Source organism: Eulemur rufifrons, chromosome 8 (genome assembly GCF_041146395.1).
Source record: "Eulemur rufifrons isolate Redbay chromosome 8, OSU_ERuf_1, whole genome shotgun sequence".
NCBI lineage: Eukaryota > Metazoa > Chordata > Mammalia > Primates > Lemuridae > Eulemur > Eulemur rufifrons.
Genome location: NC_090990.1, coordinates 45,022,841 through 45,044,463, shown reverse-complemented (window position 1 = coordinate 45,044,463; position 21,623 = coordinate 45,022,841). Strand labels below are relative to the sequence as shown.

General features: G+C 40.3%; 1 pseudogene; it reads left to right on the top strand.

The window, feature by feature from the left end:
- The first annotated feature begins 1,751 nt into the window (after positions 1-1,751).
- LOC138389562 (cytochrome P450 2J2-like) overlaps positions 1,752-21,623 on the top strand; it is a 32,180-nt pseudogene continuing 12,308 nt past the window's right edge.

Genomic DNA, 21,623 nt, shown 5'->3' with positions numbered 1-21,623 from the left:
CTAGAACTGATATTCTGTCACACTGATCTGGGGACTAGGAGAGGCAGTGGTTATTGCTCAAATGCCACAGACTTTTGCTGTTTTTACCAAGGTTTACTAGATTTTTCTTGAACAAAATTTCTTGATTAACTTTATGTCTTTAGAACAATTGTCACAGACATAAGCGGTTGGGGATTTATAAATAATTTTTATCAATTGTGGGTTTTTACTAGGGAGAGGTTCTGCAGAGCTCCTCATGCTGCCATTACGAAAGTCATCTTCCTGTGGGACTGTTTTTAATGCAAAAGAAAAAATTAGAAAGGGAAGGAGGAAGATAGCAAACCTAAATGTTCATTGATGAGGGAATGGGTCAACAAATGGTGGTGTAGTAATAGCACACCACCTAGCTATTATTTTATTTTTTCTTCTTATGATCACCTTCTTTGAGAATGATTAGCTATTAAATTGAATGAATTGGAGCGGCATGTATCAGGATAGATTGCAAGCACATAATACTGAGTAAGAAAAAAGCAGCTGTAGAAAAATTCTTTTAAAAATAACATATAAAAATATTAGAAACATATCATGGATGCATAACAGCTGAAGTAAAACAGGAAAATGTGGACTGGAATATGCAAGTTAATCTCTGGCGAGTATTGTTCTCTGGACTTTGGAAAGATCGAATGAGACTTGTCTTTTATTTTATATCTTTTTAATAAAAGATTTTAAACAGAATGTGTATCTCTGCATTGAGTACATGCGTGTGTGCTATTCTATGCTATTCCAGAACTGTGCTTCATGTTTTGAGTCTCACAAATGGTGAGCACAAGTGGGCACTTGCAGGCTGGAATGGCAGGTTGGGACCTGGAGGCCTTACAGTCTTGTGGCTTCAGAGAGGAGCCTCACAGAGCAAACCAAATAGGTCCAGGACTAAGACATCCTTTCAATAAATGATAATTAAGCACTTATTGTGGACTATGCTCAGAGCTAGGAGTTTTAATGGAATGCTTTTTAATCTCCAATATACTTTCAAATGCAGGACCTCCTTTAGCTGTGTTTCAGATCAGGGGATTCATTTATTCACCAAGTACATAGTACTTAACCTGTTTCCTCAACTGCAAGATGAGACTAACAACAGCATCTCCTGCAGAATTTTTTCAGAATGAAATAATTTCTGTAGAGATGAGTGTGCTGCCTGGCATATAGTAAGAGCCCAAGAAATGTTAGGTGCTGCTGTTGGTCATTACTGTTTACCAGGCACAGTTCCAATCACTGGGAGAGAAGGTGCTAGAAAAACATGAACTACAATATCCGTGGCGCTCTCTGAAATGCATTGAAACCATAAACCCAAGAGCCCCAGTGGTGTTACAGGAAGATGAGCTTTCTACACACAAAAGAAACCACTTCCAGCCTGGCCTTTTCCAACGTCCCTGTGTTTTCTCCCTGGAATCTAGCCCCTGGCATCTTCCCTGGGTGCAGCAGAGGACTGGGCCCGGAAAAAAGGAGCGGGCTTGGGGCGGGATTGGGGGCGGGCACTGAGAGGGGGCCGGGCTTAGGGCGGGGTGGCTGGGGTCCGGCACTGACAGGGTGCCGGTTTGGAGGAGGGGCGCTGCTGGGAGTGGGGCGCGGCCAGGGAGGTTCTCCTCAAAGCAGGAGCAAAGAGGGTAAGGGGTAGCATGGGCGGTGCTGAGGTTCAGGGGCGGGGACAGGCAGGGACGACAGCCTTCTCAGGCCCCAGAACAGCAAGCGGACGTCCTGGGCCTGCTCACAGCGTTGGGCTCCATGGTGGCCGCCCTCTGGGCCATGCTCCATCCCCAGACTCTCCTACTGGGTGCTGTCGCCTTTCTGCTCTTTGCTGACTTCCTCAAAAGACAACGGCGAAAGAACTACCCCCCGGGGCCTTGGCGCCTGCCCTTCCTTGGCAACTTCTTCCACCTGGGCTTTGAGCGTCACACCTGACACTTCAGCCAGTAGGAGCAGGGAAGGTCCCCTAGCCCTGTCCTGTCCCTAACTCTGATCTGCAGGACAAGGGACATTCAGGGACTGAGGTGGGGTTGGGGGATGATTGGAAGCTCTGTGGCTAATGCTTGTAACCAGGTAAAAACCTGCTTTGAGCTACATTTTCCTGTTTCCTCTCCTGTCAACTGGTATGATTTGACCTGCCCTTTCTAGGGGTGGCATATTATTAAGAGTACTAACCATGTGAAGTTCCTTCACTCATTTAATTGCGTGTTATCTTGTGACACAGTTTTGGAACATCTTATTTATAATATGATTGCCTTGACCTTTTTTATATTATCCTTAAAAATGCCGGGAATTCTAGGAAGCTTCATTTCCCATACGTAAGATGGTGATAATTCTACCTAAATCCTCATCATTTCTCAACTGGATAACTCTCACCCCAACACTGTCTGATCCCCTGTCTTCAGCCTCCTGCCTTGCAGCACATTCTCACTGAAGTAGTAATTTTAAAATGTTATTCCTCTGCTTAAATTTTCTCAGTGCCTTCCACTGCCTCCGGGTGTTCAGACTCCTTACTGGGGCACTTGGGACCATTATTGACCTGGAGTCTGTCCACCTCTTTATGATCATCTCCTACCAAGGCTCCCTAACTCTGCCCACTCCGAATTCTTTAAAGTTCTCTCAGACATCAAACAGTTTCTCAAGAATCTTCAGCTGGTTTCCCTGCCACTCAGCACAGGTCTTTTGCTGAGAGACAACACTGACAGGTGGTTGTAGAGATTATATAAAAGAGTGAATGATTGACATGGCTTCTATTTGGTGCACACAGCTATTAGTTCCCATTTCCCTACACATGCCTGGGGTACTTTAAACATGTGACTATATACTGTACTCAAATACAGATGGACAGACCTTATTACTCTGGGAGAAATGGCTAATTGGTAACAATAAGTGACAGGATTAGTTACAGAATTTTAAAGCTAATCTCCTAAACCTGTGCCCTTCCTTAAGAAATGAATTGTTTAATTTCCAAGTATTTGGAGATTTTTCCGTTATTCTTCTGTTAATGATTTCCAATTTGATTCCATTATGATCAAGGAAACAATTCTTTTAAATTTATTAAGGTTGATTTCATGACACAAGATACAGTCTTGTGTATCATGCATGATACGTTTATGTGTATAAACGTATCATGCATGTTTGAAAAAAATTCAGCTGTTCTTGGGTGGAGTGTTTTGTAAATATCAATTAAATCTTATTGGGTAACGGTATTCTTTAGTTGTCTTATATCCTTGCTGACTTATTATCTACTGATTCTATGATTTACTGAGAGAAGTATGTTAAAGTCTCCAACTACAATTGTGAGACTATTTCTTCATTCAGTTCTGGTAGTTTTTCCTTCATGTATTTGGAAGCTCTGTTGTTTTGTTCATACCCATAAGATTGTCATATCTTCTTGGTGAATTCACCCTTTTATCATGTAATGTCCCTCTTTACCCCTGAACTTTACTTTATCTAATATAATATAACCACACCAAACTCTCTTTTAATTAGCATGTGAGTAGTATAAGTTTCTCCATCATCTTATTTTTAACCTTCTTATATTACCATTATATTTGAAATGAGTTTCTGGCAAACCATTGGATCATTTTTTTCATTCTGCCAATTGCTGTCTTTTAATTGGTCAATGTAAATCATTTATATTTGATGTAATTATTGATACATTAGGATTTCAGCCTACCATCTTATTATTTATTTTAAATTTTTTTCTCTGCTTTTCATTGTTCTGTTTCCCCTTTGCTGTCTTCCTGTGGGTTATTTCAACATTTTAAAAATAATTCCATTCTCATTTATCTGTAGGGTTTTTGAACATATCTCTTTGTATTGTTTTACAAGTGGTTACTCTGAGGATTATAATATGCTTATATAGATTATTGCAGTCTACTAGTGTCAACATTTTAGCCTTCAAGTGAAATACTGATACCTTATAACCATTTAGGTCACTTTACCCTTACTATTTTATTAGTATAATTCTGTTAAATATTATCTCTGCATACATTGAGAATCACATCAGACAATATTATAATTTTGCTTTTAAATGACAAATGCAAATTTTGAAACCTCAAGAGAACAATAGTTGATTGCATTTTCCCATTTATTTACCCTTTCTGTTGCTCTTTCTTCATTCCTGATTTTCCAAGTTTAAAATTTCCATTCTGTTTTGAATAACTTTCTTTAGCCATTCAGCACAAACATCAGGTGTGCTGGCAAAAATTCTCTTAGCTTTTATTCAACTAAGAATGTCTTTATTTCACCTCTATTTCTGAAGTGTACCTTCTTTAGCTATCGAATTCTAGGTTGACAATTTCTTTCATTCAACATTATCAAATGTTGTGCTACTTCTGTCTGGTCTCCATGGTTTCTGATGAGAAATTTGCTGTCATTTATGGAGTGGTGTTTGCCTCCATAACAGAGAGGTCAAAAGGCAAAGGATTTCTGTCCTGTCAGCCTGTCTTTTTCCTGTCTTTGGGCTAAAGAGAGTAGGCTTTTCTGGGAGGTCTTCTTGTCTCCTTGACTTGGTGTCATGATTAGTAGAAGTAAATTAAGATGCTTTTATTCAATCTTGTCTGGAATACCAAGTTTGATCTGTGCCCTTGCTGTACTACCAAGATAGATTTGAGTAGAGAAGTTAGATGCTTCCCCTACTGCCACAAAACTAACTCGTGATGAAACTGAGACTAAGTTCTTATCACAGGCGAACTGATTTTTATCATACTGTTTATTTTTATTTCATATAGGTTGGCATTTTTATATTTCTGGCTGTGAAATACATAAAGGTAAAAGGTATAATTTCATTATAATTAATTTTACATTCTTGTGATTGGAAAACATTAAGTAGAAACTAACTAATAGATCTCACATCAGAATTTTTAAGTTAATTCTCATTTAGTCTCCATGATAGGCACATGAGTTAGGTATTATCTGGTGGCATTTCCATTTTACTATCGAGTAAACTGCCTGAGAACAAACAGCAAAGTGATTTGCCAAGAGTATTCAGTTACACAATGACAAACAAGGACTTGAACCCAAGACAATTTGACTCATACACTTGTTCTCTACTTATGCTCTGCGACTTTTCATAATATGCTTTGAGGATAATTGATTTATTCATGGGCTTATTTCTTCCACAGACATTTTTTAAGTGTTCACCATATGCCAGGAACAGTACAAGACAGTGTATGATGAAATGTGTAGTATACAGGCTTGTAATCAAATGGGTTATCAGAAGATGCGATCATTGTGAGAGAGAAACCCTGGGGATACCTTTTGTAGAGTGTTGGAATACCTAGAGTGGAACTTTAGAGAAATATTTGATGTTCTACAAGTAGCTAAGTGGAGTAAAGGGATAGGAGATTTTATATGGGGGGGATGGTCTGAACTAAAACACAGTGAGAGGACAGTGAAGAAACTGTTCTCTTTGTATGGCGTGATGGGAGCTTTTCTCCCCAATTCCCACCCCACCCCATTTTCTAAACTTTCCTTACTATAGCCATATGGCTTGTTATAGGAACACTTATTAATATTTAAATGGCAGAAAAAGTTATCAGACTATGGTGGGAGAATGGTAGTTAAGATTGATAAATCACTTATAAGGAAGTGACCCCAAAATACAGTGATGTGAACAAGATTGAAATTTAGTTCCCTTTCACAACAGAGTTCAGATTTAGGCAGGAAGTTCAGGATAGGGAGGCTGCTTTGTACCACAGTGTCATCTAACACCTCCAATTCCTTCAATCTTGTTGCTCTGGTCCTCCACCAACACCATCATGTATGAGTTCTGGCCCATGGGGAGGAGAGAGGGGAGGTGGTGATCAAGCTGCTTTCATTTAATGAAGTGACCCAGAAGATGCACACATAACTACTCTTGTGTCCCATTGGCCACACCTAGACAGGCAGGGAAAGGTGGCCAGCTAATACTTAGGGAGCGCCATCATCACACAGAAGAAGAGAAGGGAAATATCTTCAACCTTTCATTTAAGGATAAGGCCTACAGAATGTGCTGGAAATAGCCCAAACTTTATGCCACCACCTACATGCTAAAATCACTGTACCCGTTCTTCCGAAAACTGGAAATTCTTTATAGGATTTTTATTATTAATATGCAAATGAAATAAGTTAATTACTGTCAACTTGCTGTCAGAATGCTTAGCACATAGTTGATGCTTATTTTGTATATTTTCTACTCTGTCCTCTCTTTAAAAGTTTGTATAAACAAACTCAAGAAAAGCCAGTTTTTGGATGCATGCCAGGCATCATTTATCTCTCCTAGTCGCTGGAGGGGCCACGGTAGCCCATCGTCTGGTCTCTGCTCCTCCCTTCCTTTGTTGATGGCATTACAAGAATCCTCTTTCTAAAATACACTCCCTAAAATATCAATTATAATAATACTTTTATTATCAATTTTAGTATTACGGTTCCTTATCACCACAATACTAAAGATAGGAACTAGGAATATCTCGTTTTATAGATTTGAAAACTAAGACACAAAAACGTTAAATAGTTTCCTCCCAAATCAAACAGAAAATAAGAATCAGAATGTAGATTCAAACAGGCTTGTATGACTACATAATCCAAACTCTTAAGCACTCACTTACATCACCTCTCCTACTCAAAGGTCTTCAGACTTCTAATTGCAAGCCAAAAAAAAAAAAATCCAAAATCATTCACCCAACATTAAGACTCTCCTCAGTCTAGCTCAGATTACCTTAGCAGCCTTGTCTTCCATCTCCCTGTCAACTAGGAAGATTCTTCTTCCAGGAGCCTACCCTGGTCCCTGTTCCCCTATCTGCTTCCTAACTTTCCCCCACCAAATAATATATTGTACAGAATGGCAATACTAAGAGCTGATTATTTACCCATATGGCCCATTAGATTTTGAGCACCTGGCCTTGGTCCACTACATGGTCAGTGCTCTGTAATGAATGAACCTTGCTCTGCAGTCAGACAGAGGAGCTGTGTTGATCCCAAACACCTACATTTTCACCTCTGCATCTGCATATGCTGTTTCTACAACACAAAATCTCTTGCTGCCTAATTGCATGTCCTTTTGCTGGCTCCTTGACGTTTATTTAAGATCTGACTCAAATCCCATCTCCTCTTAGAAGTCTTTCCCACATCTGTGGTGAAAATTCATCTCTTCTTGCAATAATTTCCCATCCCTTTCCATCAGTATTATAATATGTGTCATCGGCCCGCCCTCCCGCCACCCCAATGGCAGGGGTTGGAAAGCTGTGGCCTTCTTATTTCAAGATTTTTTTTAAGCACCAAAGAAGGCGAGAAAAGCTTCATCTTTCTCTGATGTACATCTTTTAATAAGTGGGTTTATGCTATAAAATTTGGATTTAGTCAAAAGACCAAACTTAAGAACCTAGAAGGCCACATGTGGCTTTAAGGCTGCAGGTTCCCCACCCCATCCTTTCCCAAGAGACTTTGACACTTTAGGAAATGCCATATCTTGATCTTTATATCACCTCCACATGTATCAAGCCAATGCAAGAAGGTGCCTCCCATAAAAACCTGTTGAATTGAGCATGAATTGGATTTCCACAGACTGCTCTCAGAAACCAGCATAGCCCCCAGGACTACCCGTGAGAACATTATTCTTAACAGGAGTGTTCATGGGCCACAGGGGACAGCTAAACTCCTGAAACTGCTTGTGGCTATGTATACAGGATTTTACTGGAGAGCAGATCCATACACTAAATTTTCAACTGAATCTACAACACAAAATAGATTAAAAATCACCAATATGAAGATTTATTCCTCACTTCTTTAAGGTTCTTTTTTTCTTTTTTGCTTTACTGGATAGAAATGCTTTTTAACCATAAAGGCAATACAGACACATTGAGATAGCATATTAAAATACAGTTTAGCAAGAGACAAAGAGAGAGGGAAACTTACCTCTCTTTGTGCCCACCCTGCCACCAACCCACACACTCATCCAGACACATACACACATCCAGCAGTACCCCTATAGGACCTGGGGATCTATCTCTCCAGAGTTGCATGTTATGAAAATAAAATTATATTTGCAACTTTTTATCATAAGTTCTACATATCAATGAGAAAACAGTTGAGTACTCCAACATAAAAATGTTTAAAAGATATCAACAGGTTATTTAGAAGATATAACATATATGAAATATAACGTTGAGGGACAGATATTAAACCTTAGAGAAATGCAGAAACATCATGCATTATGTGTGCCTATTAGGATTACACACATGCACTAACATACACAAATGTACAGCTCAGTGCAGGTGAGAATTCAAGGAAACAGACCCTCTCAGAGTATGAATTGGGATACACTTTTACATTTTTCATTTTCCTCTCTTTGTGTCTTTGTTCCTTTTGTCCTTAAATTTGAGCATTTAAATTAAGTGGAATCTCACTCAATTTAATGTCTCTTGGTAGTGATGGTCCAATCTCTTGTGTCACTAACCCTTCACTTCTAGTTTTGCTTTATTCTAACATTTATTTTACTCCATCGTATTTTTTAAACCCTAAGTGCTACATTTGGAATTTTATTCCCAGTATTACATTTCCTGTCTCCTATTGCTTTTGTTTCACTTTTATAGCACCTATTTCAATCATTTTCTCCTTCTTTTTCTGTTTTTGTTTCTGATTTTAAGCCTATTTTTACCTTCTGAACCATCTTATTTGTAATCTCTTTTGTTCCTTTATTCTGTTTCTTTTTAGTAACATGTTTGATGATATAATCAAAATGTATACTCTGCCTTACAAAGTCCTTTCCGATGCCCTCTGGATCATTTAATCCTTGTAAAGCAGTTGCCACAGTGACTGGTACAGTGCACTTAAGAATCATTAGACATCACCATAATCAGTCCCAGGGATTCAGAAGGTCATTTCACCTATCCAGCTTTACATGGTTGATAAAAACGTAAAAGTTTTTGATCTAGTTTTGTTGAAATAGAAATATACATGGTCAGAGAGCTGGCAGAGATTGAACTGTGAAGAATTTTATTTCACTAAGGATTAATGTAGTTCTGATTCTCTCGCAAGTATCAGTTGAGATACTAGATTGCAGACATTGCCAGCTAGGAGTCATTTAACTTAACCTGAGATTTTTCAGCTCTTCCCAAAACAACTTTATTGAATACTCTAAATTAATCAAGAAATTCTTCTTGTAAGGCATAAGAACTTCACCCAGGAATTCAGCAAGTTAAAATACAAAATCTGCTTTATGTGTATGGACCTATTACTGCTTTTTCTTACACGCAATGACATGTGCTCTAGACTCAGACTGACTTGAGACTGAACCTTGGCTCTCGTGAGGCAGGACGTGCTGTGCTGGAGATGAACAAAGACCGATGGAGAACACTGGGACAAAAGAGTGATGGCAGGGCTGAGTTCAGGCCTGGTCTTTAGTGTGGGAGGAGAGTGCTGGGATGGCACTGAATCCGTTGTATTTGCTCTGATGGGGCCATGTAGGCCCAGGCCTGTAAGAGTGGCATGTTGGAGTGTCATCGCAAGGAGACCAGGATCAGGGAGGGAGTCACAGACACCTGGAGGACTCAGAGCCCTTTTGTTTGATACCTTGTCCACAGCTACACTCAACACAGGCAAATAAAAGGTCATGGTGGGGTCTACAGAGGCCACTTTCGTGATTAGCTAGGAAGGACTTTGATCAGTGACTGTACACTGTCCTCAGACTGGTGTTTGCACATCCCTGCACACGTGGGCATAGTCATAAACACACCCACAGGCTCCGATTCTGCCTCCCTCCCGCCTCCCCCACCCAACTCTCTCACTCTCCACTCATTCTCACGTTCACTCTCTCACTCTCACTAAACTCTAAGTTCCTGGAGCCATTTCACGGTCACGTCTTTGTCTTCAAATCTTACATGATACCTGGCAAATTCCCTGCCCCATCAAAAGCTTTGCCACCTTGGCTGCGTTACTTCAGCTCTGACTTTTCATTTTCTGAAAGATGAGGAAAATCATTACTACTGTAGGGTGATTGTGGGATTAATGAGATAAAACATGAGGGAATGTGGCTTTCTGTGACTCGAGTGCCGTCTCCCCACAGGTCCGTGAGCTCTTGTTCTTTCTGCCACCATGAGTGCACATCCACAGCCCTTTGCACACAAAGCTTGTTTATTCCTTGGACACTTGCTGAGTGGCTGTGTGCCTGGACCAGAAAACAAAGTGCCTTTCACACGGCTGCTTTCATTCTTCCTCACAGAACCCTCTGAGACAGGAATAACTTTCTCCCTTTTATAGATGGGGAGCTGAGGCCCAGAAAGTGAAGCAACTTCCCCAGAGCCCACAGCAACTGAAATGCAGAGCCGAGATTCTCAGGTCACTCCAGCGCTAGGGAGCTCTCTCCATGCCTGGTCCACCCTGCAAGGCACCTTCTGTTGTCGAGCATTTGTTTCTATATTCCATGGCCAGTGTAAGAAGGGGTTGTTCTCTTTGGTTAAACAGATATTATGATTTACTAAGAAGTTCCTGCTTGCCACACAGACTTCCCCTAAACATATCTCACCCTTCAGTCGTGGTTCAGATGTGCTGAATTCTCTCTTCGCTAGATTCTAGGATGTTTGAGGTTTGAGACCTTGTTTATATTATTACAGTTACACCCTAATGCCTTGCTCTAGGGACACGTGAATGCTCACTCAATTCATGCTGGGTGAATATATGAATGGATGTTTATAAGGAACCTTGTACATCCTGAAGTGAATTGACTCTGAGCCTTGTTGAGAAGAGGAGAAAAGGAAACAAAAACATTCCCATCAGACCAAGTTGCGCATGCATGCACGTTCCTCTCAATGTGAGCCCCTCCAGCTACACACACACAACATCCATTTGTGAACACTCAGCTGTGTGCATATTCAGCTGTGACTACTTAACTGTTTTTCAGTTCGTGAAGAAATATGGGAACCTTATTGGCCTGGAGTTTGGAAACGTGTCTTCAGTTGTTATTACTGGGCTGCCCTTGATCAAAGAAGCCTTCATCCACATGGACCAACACTTTATGAACCTCCCCATTCTTCCTCTCCAAGAACATGTTATTAAGGGAAATGGTAAGTTTCTTGGTCAGTTGAAGGTGTGTGTTTTATATTCTTATGGTCTGTTAGAGGTGCCTGTGTGACCACAATTTTCCAACAATCCCCAGAAACCGGCCCCATTATAAACATCCTGTCCTTAACGAAAGCTGGATGCCCACATTTCCTCATTGCAGTCACCTGCTCAGGGCACTTCACAGGGTCAGCCATACTAGAGATTTGGGAGAAGCCACATGCCCTGAACAAAGTCACAGCAGATGCTTTTATAATGACGTGACTACATCACCCCATTATGGCAGAGGAAGAGGCAATGTGGTCTCTCTGCTGTTCCATTCTGAGCCTCTTTCCTTTAGGAAAATGGATGTGGATCTGCTTCCTTCTGCCGCTGCTTTCTGTCTCTAGCTTCTTATGGTCTCTCACGAAGGCCGTGCTGACCAGGGATCTCCAGCCTTCTGGTCTATGTTAGAACAGATCAGTGTGAATACTTAAGATTATCATTAAAGAAACTTAAGCATTTAAAAATGGAAATGAAATCTCAAGCACCATTTTGAGGTTCTTCCTAATTCCTCTTTGAAATATTAATCAATTAATTCTACATCCATTCACTGTACTATCTGCCATGTGAAGCACAGTGCTGGGCAGGAGTGATATAACAATGAGTACAACAGGTACAATCTACGTCCTTATGTAACTTCTATTCACTGTAATAATCTAAAGCCAACAGTGTATGAAGATAAATGCAGGATACACTTATGAGGGGTATCTAAGGTAGTCCTGGGATTCAGGAAAAGCTAATTTAATGTAATAAAGAAAAAATCAAGCAGTGGGAAAAGAATATAAAAGTTCATGAAGTGTACAGAAGACAGTGAACTTGAGGAATTGAAAAATGGCCAATGTGGCAATGAGAGGGATTAAAAGGAGATAATTAAATGAAAACATATCTGCTGCACCTGGCTGGGGATAGTTCATGCAAGTGCTTATTAAGGATGTCGGTTTTTATCCTAATAACAATAGAAGTTCTTGAATGGTTTTAAGTAGAGAAGGAAATGATCATATTTACGCTGTACATTTTTAAGACTCATTTAGACTGTCATTTAGAGAATGGACAAAAAAGAACAAGAGACTAGTGTAGGCTTGTGGGCTATAGATGGTGGTAGCTTGGACCTAGGGGATACTAGGAAATGATAGTAGGTTAGACCAGGGTAGTGGCAGTGAAGACACATGGATTCAAGACATCCAGGAGGTGAACCTAGTAACACATGATGACCTAGATGCAGGGAGAATGAGGTATGGAGGTGACACCCAAATGGGTCGATGATAGAAAGAAGGAAAACTCAGAAAAGGACAAGGTGTTTTCTTTGGTTGGGCATGAGTAGGGAGTTGTATGGAGATATCATGAGTTCAAGCCTGGATATGCTGAGTTTGAAATGCCTTTAGGTCAGCAAAGTCAGGCAGTTGTTGTATTAATATATATGGATCCAGAGCTCAGGGACAGCAATAGATGATCACTATCTATAGATGCTATTTAAAGTTTTAGAGAGTCATAAGATTTTCCAGAAATGGAACATAATATGAGAAGAGAAGAGTCTTTAGACTCATTTTGAAGAACTCCACCATTTCAAGATTTAATAGAAGTACATGAACCAGCAAAAAAATATGGGAATTGACTGGAAGAGAATTAGAAAGAATATTTGGAGAGCGTGGTATCCTCAGCACCACTAGAAGGGAGTGTTTCCAGAAAGAAGTGTCTAATGCTGCTGGAAGATCAAGTAAGATGAGGTCAAAAATATCCCTGGACATGACAGCAAGGAGGGCCATTTCGTTAGTGATGGAGGCCAAGGTCAAGTGTGAAAGGAGTGCAGGTTGCTCTGGAAGTGAAGAAAGGGAAGGAGTAGGGCCTCACCTGTGTGTGGACAGCTGATGGTCTGTTGAACACACCAAGACAATTTTCTTTCCCTTTGCTTGTGGTGTTTTTCTGTGCATGGAATATTCACTCCTCCTTGTTTTCTTGAGTTATCCTTTCATCTTTTACCATCCATTAGGTAAGAACTCTCCTATGAAACCTTTATTGGCTTCCTCAAGTATGTGGACTTTATCTTATCTGTAAGTGCATTCCTAGCATTTGGCATGACATGAGAACTTAACTTTACTTATGTGGCTAATAATCAGAGCATGGGCTTTAGAATCAGGAAGACCTGGATTTGAACACTTCTTTAGCTGTGTACTGTGTGATCTTGTGACATTTACTTTTATCCTTTGTTTCTCAGGTTTCTCATTAGTAAAATGGGGTGGTGGTGTTAATAATTGTATCTACCCCACAGAAGTTCTCTGAGTACTGAATTGCAGATGAGATGCATAAGAATATTTACTAAAGTGCCTTACATCCCCAGCAGTCAGTTATGCCCACTGCTTTGGTGTGATTTCTCTTAACAGGATTCAAGTGCATTAATACCTTTCTCCTTCCCTCTGATACACATCTTCACACCATTTTCTGGATGTTCACATTATCGAACCAGAACACCATAATATTGACTTTCTTTTTCCCAGGATTGATCATTTCCAATGACCAGTTGTGGAAGGAGCAAAGAAGGTTCACCCTGACAGCACTAAGGAACTTTGGTCTGGGAAAGAAGAGCTTAGAGGAACGCATTCAGGAGGAGGCCTGCCACCTCATTGAGGCAATCAAAGAGGAGAACAGTGAGCATTTCATTGCACAGATGTAGGAGATTGTGGCCTATTCATTCACTGGGCAGATATTTATGCAGTGCCTAAGTGCTTGTTCTGTGCCCAGCACTGCAGGGAGTTAGCTATGCTCCCCGCAAAAGTTCGGGTACCTCAGACAGGGGTCATTGCAAAGGATGAGAAAATAGTAGGAAACAGAAATAAAAATAATACACAGAGCCAAAGATATAGTTTATAAAGTAAAGATTTATGAAGATAGACATAGCAGGGTGCCCGGAAGGTTACATCTCTTCCCGTGGAAAATGCAACCCAGACTGAAGTTTTACACAGATACTTATAGCACAGGTACAGGTTTTTGATTGCCAAGGGTAATGGGATTTACATAATAATAGGTGGTTTGGTTTAGGGTCAAAGTCTTCTAAAAGGCTACTACAGATGCTTCAACTAACTCTATCTAGGTGAACAATGAGTTATAAAATCTTCTTAGGGCAAACTTCTAAGTTTTATGATAAGGCTATTACTTTAGCAAAAACAGAGACATCATGGCTCTGGTATTGCGTATTAGAACAGAGATTTTAGAAGTCCATCATGAGCTGTCTCTTATGCTGTTTACTTTAACCACATGGTTCCTTCTGGGCCTGGCTGGGGTGGCATATCTTATGATCAGCTCTCATCTCTGGTGGCCTGTCTTTGTTGATCACTTCCAGCATCCCCTGGCTCTAGACAAGACCTGCTTTGTCTTTCAAAACAGGTGAGAGCCATAGGCCCAGATTGCAGCATCGTTGCCTTGGAAAGCAGCTGCTATTGACCATTGAGAGGCCCTCCTGAGTCGAGGCAGCTTTTGATATGTAAACTAACATGTTTACATTTTCCTTTAGGGCAAAGCCTTGCAAGACTTCTGAAATCATTACTGTCTATAAAAATATATGGGGTATGTCTATAAATCAATATTTCTTAGGCTCAACACAGCACCAAGCTAAGTACTGAGCATAGAACAGTGAACAACGAACCATCACCCTGCCCTGAAAGAGTTCTAGAATTAAATGCATGAAGATTGGCAAAAAGCACATGACTGAATTTAAGTCCTGCTCATCAGTTTGACTGTGGCATTGACTGAGTACTTGCTGTGTGTCAGGCCCAGTGAAAGGTGGTGTGGCCAGGCCTCATGAATGGTTCAGTACTAGGTATGCCCTATGTCACAGAGAGTAGACTCTCAGTAGGAACTAGGAACAAACCCATCTTGTCCTGCTTCCCCATCCAGGACAGCCTTTTGACCCTCACTTCAAAATCAACAAGGCAGTTTCCAACATCATTTGCTCCATCACCTTTGGGAAGCAATTTGAGTACCAGGACGGTCAGTTTCAGGAGCTGCTGAGGTTACTGGATGAGGTCACATATATGATTGTTTCAATATCTTGCCAGGTAAGGCAGTTCTCTTTCTATATCTTGGTAAAGGACTTTGGGGCTTATGGCAGGTACAGATGGGTCTTTGCTTTTAGTTTTTTTCTTGGCGGGCGTAGATTGGGGAGAAGTTGCAGCTATAATATATCCTTTTAAATATGATTTATTACAAACTTATTTGGAACCAATCCGTTGACTCTACTGTTTTGAATAATATTAAATTTTTACCAAATATTTACCATGTGCATAAAACATTTCTATTGTTCATGTAATGTTCAAAATTTTACATGACATACGTCTATTTACCTATGTTGTCTGATCTATCTAATATATCATTCCCCTTCCACCTTTTATCTAATGGTTAGAAAAATTATTCATGATCATTGCCTACATGCATTATTTCTTTGCAGGATTCAAATTGGTGACACTCTATTTTTCTCCCTCTTTGCAGTTGACTTATGGTTATTGATTTTGTAGGGATCAACTTTGGTAAATTATTAACAGTATTATAATTAATCTTTGGATGACTACATAGGCAATTATGTATATGCAAATAAAGGTAGTTTTATTTCTTCCTTTCCAATCCTTATACATAAATTCCTCTTTCTTGCTTAATTGTGCTGGCTAGTGTGCTAAAATTTCATACTAAGATGGTGGATTTTTCTCATTCTCATTATATTTCTGTCAATTTTTACTTTATATTCTTTACAGCTATGTTGGTAGATACATACATTTTAAATCATTATTTCTTCCTAGTAATTGAAACTTTTGTAGCTATTTAGTAATGCTCTTTATGTCTATTAATATTTTCTTCCCTAAAGACTGTTTGGTCTGATATGAATAAAGGTAATTGTCTTTCCTTTCTTTAGTGTCTGGTTACTACTCTTCTATCCTACTTTTTACATTCCTAGGCCCTTATATTTTAGATGCTTCCATTTTAAACAGCAGAAAGCTAGATGTAATATTCATATCCAATCTGAAAATCTTTGTCTTTTTTTTTTGGACCATTTAGTTCCTTTTCTTTTAATCAAAATTATTACCAAATTAAAACGAATTTCTAATCATTTTGTGATTTCTATCTATCTGTTCTTTTCTCCTTTTTTGACTTATGATGAGAGAATGTTCTTCTCATTTTACTTTTGCCTGTGTTCTTTCAGAAGATGAACCTTCTATTATTTTAGTCTTTACATTAAAATTTTAATATTCATAATTAAACCCGTAACTTCAACAATTGTTATCTTTATCCTTCCACAGAATGGATGATCAATGATTTAGGTTACTCATGTCATATGTTTTAGTTTGTTCTTCTTTTAATTGAAAAGTATTCATGATTATTCTGTTTGAGGCAGTGAATGGTTGCTTATATTTATCCCATATTTGCCAGTTTGTTTTTTTCATCATCCCATTTATTTTACAGCCTCCTCCTCTTGAATTTCTTTTAGTGAGGGTAAGTTGGTGGCAAATTTTTCAATTTCAATTATTCAATAATATCTTTATTTTGCTCTAATTGGAAATTTTTTTATTTTGACTGTTTTTTTTTCCTCCTTGCATGTTGCCAATGTTATTCCACTATCCTCTCAGTTCCCACTGGTGCCATGGAAAGTCAGATACAAGTGAATTTGTTATTCCTTCAAAAATATTGTTTTCCTTTCTCTGTGGCTGCATTTAAGTCCTAACTCTCTTTACTGATTACTAGTTTCCCTATGGTGTATCTAGAAGTAGATTTATTTTTATTTATTCCTGATAAGCATCTTACCTGGGAGCTTTATGGACACATCACTCCAAAACTGGTAAAGCAGTGAGCACGACTCCTGACACGTGAAAAGGGCATGATGAATATGAGCTGTTATTACTGTCAAAGTTATTTTGAATTCCTTGTTTCCATTACTGGTCATGGTAGTCTCGAGTTCTGCAATCCTATTTCCTTCCTTCCTATTAAGATAGAGGCTAGGAGGTCGTGAGAGGTTAGTGGATGCCCAGCTGACTCCTGAGTCCATGTCTCAGGGAAGAGAACACAGGGCCAGCAGGGTAGGAAAAATAAGCCTTTCTTGGAGTCTCAAAACATTCCAGTCTCTTTAACAGACAACTACACATACTCTATCTCCATTAATTTTCCTAACAACTGTATAAAGATGAAATGAGGCAACACAGTGTGTGCAAGCTGGCATGGAGTGTGCAGGCACGTACAGAGAGTGGCCCACCAGCCGTGTGCTGAGTGCTCTGTGTATCTCATGTCATTCAGTCCCCAGAACCATGCTGGAGCCCCACTGGCAGCTAGTTAAACTAGGGATCAACAAAGTACAAAATATATTACTATTAATATTATTAGTGTTAGCAACTATTATAGCCAGATAGGAGCAGAACTAATAGTCATACCATGTCTGTCCCATTTTAACTCTAGGCATTTTTCCATTATGTGATACTCTCACTTTTCAACCAAATATTAGAGATGGTTTATTCAACACCCACTTTATTTCAATGAAAACTATGCACTCTTATCCACATGGAGATACAATACGGTGGCGGAGACAAACGCACACACACACACACACATGTGCACACTTATTAGTGATAATTGCCATAAAGAGAAACAGGACAAGAGAATAGATGGAGGGTGACAAAGGTGCAGCAACTTATAGGATCATCAATCAGACAGCTCCAAGGAGGTGACATAGAGCAGAGCCCTAATGAAGTAAGGGGCTGGGGATATGTGGACTTCAGAGGAAGAGCTTTCCAGGCACAAGGAACAGCAACTGCAAAGTTCTCACACAGGAGCATCCTTGCTGTGATCCCAGAGGTCACTGCTGGACAGTAGAGAGCAAGGTTAGGAAGGAGGCAGCGAGTCTCCAGGACCCAGCACAGTGGGGCATACAGGCCAGAGAAGTGACATGTGACTTGGTCCCCGTGTGGTAGAAAGCCCCAAGGACTGAGAGCCAAGGAGGAAAATGACATGGTTAAACTGCTAAAGGATCCCTCTGGCAGCTCTGGGGAAGATGGGCTGGGCATGGGGTTGGCAATGGGATCATAAAACTGTGGAAAGCTCTTCTTACAGCATCCAGGGAAAGAATGGTGGTGCTTTGCACCCGATGGCAAGCTGTTGGGGTGGCCAGGAGTGCACTGAGGCTGGATATATTTTGGACAGAGAGCTTAAGTGCTTTGCTAGAGCAGTGAGAGAGAAAAAAGTAGTCACAGCTGAGCAAAGTTTCAGCATGAGCATAGGAAAGACATGGAAAGGGAAGTTGGCATCTATTCTGTTGAAAGGTGGAAAAGTGGCACCACGTTGTCTCCATAATTGTTTTCTTTTTCTCAGTTAGCTCTACAATATGTTTCCATGGATAATGAAATTCCTTCCTGGATCCCATCAAACTGTCATCAAAAACTGGGAAAAACTGAAATTGTTTGTTTCTCATATGATTGAAAAACACAAGAGAGACTGGAATCCTGATGAAACAAGAGACTTTATCGATGCTTACCTCAAGGAAATGGCCAAGGTGAGGAAACCAAGATTTTTTCCTGTGTTTTGTTCTTAAAGAGCAAATAGGGCTATGCTAGTTTTCTATTGCTGCTTTATCAAATTTCCACAAACTTGGTCACTTGAAAGGGCACAAATTTATTCTCTTGCCGTTCTGGATGTCAGAAGTCTGAGATCAGTTTCATGGAACTAAAGTCAAGGTGTTGACTGGGCTAGCTCCTTTTGGAGGCTCCAGAGAAAAATCTGTTTTTGTGATTTTTCTGGGTTCTAGAGGCTGCCTATATACCTTGGCTTGTGGCCCCATCCTCCATCTTCAAAGCCAGCAGCATAGTCTCCTCTCTGCCTCTGATCTCTGTTTCCATCCTTATGTCTTCTCTCTCTGGCTTTGATCCTCTTGCCTCTCTCTTATAAAGACTCTTCTGTTTACATTGGGCCCACTGCGATAATTCAGTATAACTTTCCCATCTCAGGATTTTTAACTTAATCCCATCTGCAAAGTCTCTTTTGCCATATAAGATAATATCCAGGTTCCAGGTATTAGGATGTGGATGGATGTGTTTGTGGGCCATTTTTCAGCCTACCACAGGGGAGTCAAACCCAGCGCAATATTTCAGATATTGTAGGGTAGCATTAACTCAGGACTAAGGAGGCAATGGAAGTAAAGGTAGGGGTTAATGAGAATGTCCAATACTGCCTTTCATCCTCCATCGTCTCTCCTCTACCCATATCGGAGGGGCTATTCACAATGGGGAAAACAGCACTTGAGCCAGAAAGCTCTGTTTTATCATTAGTTGGGCCTGGGCCCAGTGATCTACCCCTTCTCTCATCCCCCACTGCAGAACACAAGGAAAGCTGAGCTGGATGCCACAGTTTAACCTCGGGGCCTGAGTGGGGCTTTGCCTTCCCCCTTCTCCTGATAGCATCCACTTTCCAACATTATAGGCCAGTGCCACGGTGGGGGGTACCAAACTGGACACATTCCCTTTTCCTCAGTGGCCTCTCTGACTGATATACATCACTGCGTCAGTGCCATAATCTTTATACATCTATTATTGGGTCCTCTTCATGGAGCAGGCAGAAAGATGGATTTCTTGACCTCTTTTTTCACCTATTGACATAAAATCAATAGAAGAATTATCTTCTCCCCTGATAAGGAGCATTTTCTTCCTTGATGGTGGGCAAGTATGAGATCATGAATATTAACAGCAATGTTGGACAAATGGAAGCTTCCAGAGGAACGTAGTAAAGATGATAGGGTATCATGAGAAATGGTTATAGAGTCAGAGTGGCCCAAACTGGAAAGGAAAAGATTAATGAGGAGACAGGAGAATTGTTTATAAGAGGAATTCTGTTTGTTCTTTCTGTTTCCAGTACAAATATTTGCTGGGTATTTGCTATGTGCCCTCGCATCTCACGTAATTCCCACAATGTCATCTTAAGAGGTGTGTGTGGTTATTTCCATTTTATAAAATACGAAACCAAAGTACAGAGAGATTAATTAACTTGTCCTAGGTCCTCCAGCTGCTAAGTGAAATGGCTGATATTGGAAGACAAATCTGCCTTGTTCACATCCCATTCTCCTTCCACTGCACTAATAACTTCTCCCAAATGACAGGCATAATAAAATGGTTTTCTTTCATTTTCATACATCCAAAAAGCTTCTAGCACTTGGGGCAGGATGATGCTAATGATATTGCTGTAATAAGCCCCTGCCTCCTCAGGAGGCCAAAGGGAGAGTTGTTTCTTCTCAGGACCTTTCTTTCCAATCTCCCTCTGAGGATGAAACCCCCGCATGTTATGGTAACCAGGAATCCTATGAATAAATGAACCTATAACATTAAATATTGTCCTTCCTAGAATGCAGGCAAGGCTACTTCAAGTTTCCATGAAGAGAATCTCATCGTGAGCACTCTCTGGACCTCTTCTTTGCCGGAACTGAGACAACTTCTACAACCCTGCGCTGGGGTCTCCTTTACCTGGCCTTCTAACCAGAAATCCAAGGTGGGTGTATCAGTGTGTGTGCCCCACCCAGGACACAGTAATGCCTCCTGGGACACTCTGCCCAATGTTGGGGCCAGAAGAGAACATCATACAATGCAAGCCGTGGTAGAATTGTCATGAGGGGTGGGGGTTGGGAATGGGCTTATTCTTCAGATTGTCTTTCAGGGCTGTGATGGGTCCAAGAAATACAAATACAAGAGAGAATCCCTGTCCTCGGGTAGATCAGAGCCAAGGGGAAAAGCAGAGAAGTGAAGCAATATCCTGGAAAGTTCCAGGCAAAGAGTTCCATTCTCATGTGAAAATCTAGTGCTGCCCTTCCCTTCTTTTAGGTATTGCCTTTCCATTTCCTCTGGATAATGTCCAAAGTCCTGAGCCGGGTATATCATCCCACTGATGTGCCCCTTTCTGCCTGACCAGTCTCTACCCCTCATGTAATGACTGCATTATGTGTCATTTCCTTTGCACTGTCCTTGTTTATGCCTCTCTGTCTGGATACCTGCTGAAGAATGTGCTTCCCAATTTCTCTACATAGTAAACTTGTATCTCTTCTTGAAGCATCTGCTCAAATACTCCTCGCTAAGATGTTTCTCTGTTGCCCTGGGAAATTATGAGCATTCTTCCTCTAGAAATGACTCAGTTTACCTCCATTATTGGGCTTGTCCCACATTATTTCTATAGTTTCCCCACAGACTGTGTCCACTCAAGAACAGTGACTATTCCCATCATTTCTCTTCCTCCAGGTTCCAGAGCAGTTTGAGCACATGGGGGATGAGAATAGTAATGATACAGTTTTTCACATTGTGAGTAACATTTATTAATGAGGTATAAAATCAATTTAATTGATCAAGACCAACTTTTTTCTCTAAGATACATGTAGAAAAGATTGGATTGTTTGCCATGTAATAAGGGTAAGTTTGTTCATGGAACTTTATTTCCTTCATGTATAGATTAATAAATGGGTGCTTTATATGTACGTATATTTATGTATATGCATCCTGAGTCATGATGTAACGTGCCTTTCGTACTGTGGGGGTTAC